This window comes from Marmota marmota, unplaced genomic scaffold, assembly GCF_001458135.2.
Source record: "Marmota marmota marmota unplaced genomic scaffold, marMar, whole genome shotgun sequence".
In the NCBI taxonomy this organism is placed as follows: Eukaryota; Metazoa; Chordata; class Mammalia; order Rodentia; family Sciuridae; genus Marmota; species Marmota marmota.
In genome coordinates, this window is record NW_026000174.1 from 24,125,070 (window position 1) to 24,131,707 (window position 6,638).

Here is a 6,638-nt window from a genome sequence, read left to right on the forward strand (position 1 = left end):
CAATCAACTACTGGTTGTCTCTTTGGTTAGTTCTGATGAAACCCTTTTAAGTCTTAAAATGGACCTTCTATTCTGGGCCTGGATGACTCCCCTGATCTTAGTGCCCCCACACGGGGCTGCCATCCCATCCTGAGAAGGGTTCAAGGTCACTGTCTTTGCCCATCAAGACAGCCACATTGAACATGTGAATGCAGAGTCATTGTCCCCACGGCTCCTGGCCTCAGTCTGTGCACCCTGGTGGGCAGAGTGTGGATCCTTTATCGGTTAGATTCTGAGATGATTAATTTAAGGCGCTAACTTGACTGGATTAGGATTACCTAGAGACCTGGTAAAGCATTCTTTCTGGGTGCATCTGTCAGAATGTTTCCAGAGGAGACTGGTTTGTGCATCGGTAGACTGATCCGTTGGGATTGTGGGGCAGGTACCATCCAATTGGCTGAGGTGTTGGAGAGAACAAGAAGGTGCTTTTCTCTCTTTCTGGGCCTAGGATACAACTGTCTCCTCCTGTCCTTGGACATCAGAACTCCAAACTTTCCAGCCTTTGGACTCCAGTGGCCCCCTGAGTCCTCAGGCCTTCAGCCTTGGGCTGAGTTGTGCTATGGGTTTCCCTGGTTCTGAGGCCCTTGAACTTGGGATTGAACCATACTAATAGTATCTCAGGGTCTCTGGCTTGCAGACTGTCATGGGACTTCTCAGCCTAATAAATCCTTCCTAATCCATCCATCTGTCTATCTCTCTATCTGTCATCTGTGTCCTATCAGTTCTGTCTGTCTGGAGAACCCTAAGTAAATATTGGAAGGAGTCTACCTTGGAGGCCTGGGACTATCCCTCAGCAAGAGCAGTGCTGTTCTCACTCTGATGTTCTGCAGCCACTGAGAGATGACTGGACGTGGAGTGGGTGTGTGCAATCTAAGGAGTATGCAGACTCTCTGGGTGGTGCTGACAGGCCCAGGGAGCTGTGTAGTGACCTGTGAAGCTTGGAGATTGGGGGCCCACTTACTCCAGGTAATAAGGAGGCAGAAAGTTTGGAGGAGGGCCCTGGCTTAAAGGATGGGTGGGGAGCCTGGGACTTAGCAGGAGGGCAGTGCTGGATGTCGAATTGGAGGGGTGGATGAAGCAGGAGGATGAGCATGAGGCTTGTGGGTGGAAGAGTGAAGAAGGGAGGGAATGAAGCCAAAGGAGCAGGACTCATGGCTCAAGGCGGCTGCTCCGAGCAGGGGGAGAGGCTGAAGGGTGTGTCAAAGAGGGGAGTGGTGGATCCCAGAGCTAGGGAATGGGAACACTGGCCGAGCGTTTTCCCTGCAGACCCTATTCACCGCCCAGGACAAGGTGGTCCTGAGCTTAGCTGTAAGCTACAGAACATGGTCAAAGCAGAGTCCTGTCTTTGATGTCCATGCCACACCTAACTGGGATTCAAATAAGGGCCATCAATCACGTTGTTTGATATATCTCTAAAGTGTCTTTTTATCTATACTAGAGTCTCATACCTTTGTTTAAAAAAATTTTTTTTGTAGTTGTAGATGGACAGCATGCCTTTATTTTATTTGCTTATTTTTTGTAAGTGGTGCTGAGGATCAAATCTAGCGCCTCATATGTGCTAGGCAAGTGCTCTGCCACTGAGCTACAACCTCAGCCCCTCACACCTTTGTTTTTTTTTTTTTTTTGTTAAAATTCTTTTTAGATGTACATGACAGTAGAGTGCATTTTGACATATCATACCTACATGGAGTATAACTTCCCGTTCTTATGATTGTACATGATGTGGAGTTTTACTGGTTGTGTATTCATATATGAACATAAGAAAGTTATGTCTGATTCATTCTACTGTCTTTCCCATTTCCATCTTCCCTCCCTTCCCTTCATTCCCCTTTGTCTAATCCAATGAACTTCTGTTCTTCTCCACACCCCCCTTTATTGTGTGTTAGCATCCACATATCAGAGAGAATATTCAGCCTTTGGTTTTTTGAGGACTGGTTTATTTCACTTAGCGTGATAGTCTCCAGTCCAATTATTGGCAAATGCCATAATTTCATTCTTCTTTATGGCTGAGTAATATTCCATAGTGTTTATCTACCACATTTTCTTTATCCATTCATCTGTTGAAGGGCACCTAGGTTGGTTCCATAGCTTAGCTATTTTGAATTGAATTGTTATAAACATTGATGTCATACCTTTATTTTTAAATCTTATTTTTTGAAGCAACCAAGTCTTTGGTCCTGTAGTTTCCCACAGTCTGAATTTTGCTACTTGTCCCTGTAGTGTTATTAACATGTTCCCCTGCCTCCTGTATGTATTATATCTCAGTAGGTAGAGCTAGAGGTTTGGTCAGGTTCAGGTTTGATTTTTGACCATCTGGAGGTTCATAATCTCTAAGTCTCTCTCTCTTTTTATTTTTTTACAGTACTAGGGATTGAGCCCAGGGCAGCCCTACCACTAAGCTACAGCCCTAGCCCTTTTTATTTTTATTTTGAGATAGGGTCTCACTAAGTTGCCCCAGTTGGCCTTGAACTTGGAATCCTCCTGCCTCAGCACCTGAGTGGCTGGTATTACAGGCTTGCGTCACTGTGCTCAGCTCTAGTTGTCCTTACTTTGCAATGTTACAAGTACTCATGGTCATTGGGTAGATCCATCATTCATTAGGGGCTGCAAAATTGAGATATCCTGCCTTTGTCATTTCTTATTTATTAAATTAGAATACTTCTAATGGAGAGAAATTTCCCCAGATGAGCAGGTGAATTATTTTGAGGCATAATCATATAGAAAGGCAGAAAAAAATCCAATTTGGAATTTGAAAACATATTTGTTTGGTACAATTCAGCCCACCCCAGTGCTTATTCTTACTGGGTTGGTGCTCATGTTGTCCATCATTGACTGACAGAAAAGAACTTATTCAAGTGACCTCCCAAGACCGTTTGCCATAAGCCTGGAAGCCTTTGATAGCTGTGTTGCTGATGAAAAATGTTCCAGGACCATCTTGTGCATTTCTTGAACCAATTTGTAATCAGCAATTTCTCCAAGAATCCTTGCTTTTTTTTAAGTGGGAAATGATTTTAAATGACTACAATTTAGGGTTTTAATTCATACTGTGTCTAATAATTTTAATCATTCTTTCTTTGCCATATAAAGAGATAATATATAGCTATTTGTAAAAATTAGATATGAGTTTTTACTTTATTTTATTTTTTGCTGATATGCTTAATTCAAAGGCAAAATTTTAAAAAATATATCATCAATCTTATAGTTGTGTGTTGCCTCATGTGACAATGTGATGTTTTAGTCAACAGTGAGCCATATTTTATTAGAGTTCTCAGAACCAATAGAATGTGTGTGTGTGTGTGTGTGTGTGTGTTTATAAGATTTTAAAATGGAAATTTATTAGATTGACTTATCCAATTAGGGGCTAGATAGTTTCACAATGACCATCTATAGCTAGAGAATGAGAGAACAGTAATTCTCAGTTTAAGAGTTGATAATCATGATGGGCAATGGGGGCTCTAGCCCAAGAGGACCCTTGAGGACCTGAGGAGAATGTGGCTCATGCTCCAGACATGGAAGGTGAGAGTATTGGTCCTTTGATCCTCTTCTTCCTTAGTCCAAGATTACCCAGGGATGATATTAGCTACTTTGAACTTCAAGGTGTTTTGAGGAGTAAAGAGGGTTTCCAGAGGCAGCCAAGACTTCTCAGGAAAATGCGACGTAAGCAGTGTAGCTCAGGCCAGGGGTTGTGCTAGGCTACAGGAGTGCACAGCTGGTTCCTATGGAAATGGTTGGACGGAGATAAAGGATGGACCATGAAACTGCAGGATGACCAGAAATTGTCCAACATATCCTTCCAGTGTGCATTTTAATTAAAAAATTAGAGGCAGATAGGTATACATTTGTCTTCTTTTTAAATAAATGGTAAAATACTGTACACACTTTATTCCTACCTGCTTTCTTCACTTAACCTGATGTCATAGCATTCCACAGTAGAAGCCATAGATTTTCTTCATTCCTTTCCTTGGGGGCCTAAAAACTCTTTCATAACAAGCCAGATGTGGTGGTGCACTCCTGCAATCCCAGTGGCTCAGGAGGCTGAGGCAGGAGGATCAGGAGTTCAAAGCCAGCCTCGGCAATTTAGCGAAGCCCTAAGCAATTTGGTGAGACCCTGTTTCAAAATAAAATATAAAAAAACGGGCTGGGGATGTGCCTTAGTGGTTAAGTGCCCCTGGGTTCAATCCCTGGTACCCAAACAAAACAAAACCTACAAACAAATAAAAAATTCTTTCATGCAGATGTACCATCACTTATTGAACCAGCCCTTCTTGATGAGGATGTTTGGGTGGGCTCTAAACTTCTGCACCTATAAACACTTCTGCCATTAATAGCATTTTTCCATTCATATTTTACCAGAATTCCTTTATAATAAATACCCAAAGGTGGGATTCTGGCTTAAAAGATCAATAAGTCATGTAATTTTTCTAGATACTGTCAAATCGTCCTAGACAGTCCGCATAACTTTTGCATTTCTATCAGCAATGTTGAGAGTGCCGCTTTTGCCAGTTTTACCAACAGAATTTGTTATGAAACGTTTGGATTTTTGCCAATTGGATGATGAAAATGATGCTCTGATAAGATCTTAATTTTCATTTTTCTTACTCTGTGTGGGGTTGCACCTTTTTTCATAATTCTTGTATTTCTGCAACAGCAATGACACCTCCTCTGCTACCCCAGTTCTTTGACCTTTCAAAAATACTGTTGAGCTTCAACAATATCTTGGCTTTTACCTTGCAGGGTTAGCAGTGACTTCTTTGGCCAGTGGTGTGATGAGGAGCATTTGGGACACCTTTCATGCCTATGACTTTAGTTTTGCCTCTTGGAGGCTTAAAAGCTGAAGATCAGCTACTGTCTGCCTGGGAACCAGTGAAAAGCAGTAATTAGAAGCAGGTGATGTAGCATTTTGCAAAAATTTCAGAAGAATTGTTATTTTCATGGGTGGCGTATTTCACGAGGGGTGGTATTTCACAAATGAGGAAACTGAGGCTCAGAGAGACCAAGTGCCTCATCCAAGGTTACAGAGTTGGACAGGGGAAGAGCGAGACCCTTTCTTGGGTCTGACTCCAAAGCCCTGGCTGTTCCCACTGCACAGGAGAGAATTAGAGTTTGATGAATGCTTTGCCATTCAGGCTGCCAAGTAGAAAGTCTGCAAGATGGATAATAAGGAAGTCATTTTTCAGGGGATCAATGTAGATGAAAGATTAATTGATGACGCACTGCCAAAGGAGGACTCTGCAGTCTGGATTGTGTTCCAGGAAACTCAGAGCACCCAGAGGAGTGAGAATGTTCTAGAGGAGAAAGACAAGAGAAGAGGATTGAAGAGGGATGTCCACCATTCCCACCCCCCCCCCAGGCACTTGGACCCCCATCATCTGGTATTAGGCATTCTATTGGGTGTTGAGCTCGGGGGTACCTCTGCTACTTCTGGCCTCTTCTGTCCATGTTGTCTTTTTTTTTTTTGTACCAGAGATTGAACTCGGGGCACTCCACCACTGAGCCACATCCTGAGCCCTATTTTTGTATTTTATTTAGAGACAGGGTCTCACTGAATTGCTCAGTGCCTCACCATTGCTAAGAACGGGCTTTGAACTCATGATCCTTCTGTCTCAGCCTCCGGAGCTGAGACAGGCATGCACCATCACACACAGCCCCACCCCACCCCTCGTGTTGTCTTGAGCCTCATGGTTTCTGCCTCCTGTCTCCCATGTCACACTCAAGGCAGTGGCCTCTGCACAGAGGCTCACCTGGGTAGCACACGGCTCAGATCCATTGGTTCCCTGTTCCTGCCAGTCTGCCTCCTGGGGCTGGCTCTGCTCCTGTTCTCCTGGATGGGTTTCCTAGGGAGGTCAGGGTATGGACAGGGCACAGCCTTCGGAGGCAGGCAGAGTAATGCTGAATCTAGACCCCTTAATCTTTGGGCTACCGTAGGACATTCTCCGAACCTCCTTTCCTTCACCTGCAAAAAGAAGACAACATTATCTACTAAGAAGAGTTGGGGCCAGGATGAGAGGTGGGCCCTGGAAACCAGCATCATGATTGGCAGGGACTAACTCCTTTGGCCCCCAGGTCCAGACCCATGTTAGGCTCACTTAGCATGAGTGAAGACACATGGCAGCGGAAAGTGGGAGGTGTCCCTGAGAATCTAGTGCTGACAATGGAGAACTTTGGGGGCCTGGAAAGGAGAATTAGATCACATCTGTCTATGACCAGATCATGTCTGCATTTAGACCTCGGAGGGGACTTTGCTATGTGTCTGGCCTCATCCAGACATCAAGGAAATGGATCCAGAGATGTTCTGCCTACGGTACCCTCAAAAATCTGACCCAAGGAACCAAGGTTCACTTTTCTTTTGACTATTGGGACAAAGGTGGGAACCAGGAGGTGCATCATCTTATGCTAGCAAGATGACCTACTGGTGGGCACTGCAACACGAGTGGCTTGGGTTATCTGTGCTTCAAGCTCTCATGCCAGACTTGCTTGCTTCCTTCCCTAAACCCTGCCTTGGAGGAGATGGTCTCTCCTGCTGGCCTGGGACCAGCAGGCTGCCCTTGATCTCATTATTAACATGGAGGAAATGCTGAGAGTAGGCTTGGCTCTAGGTC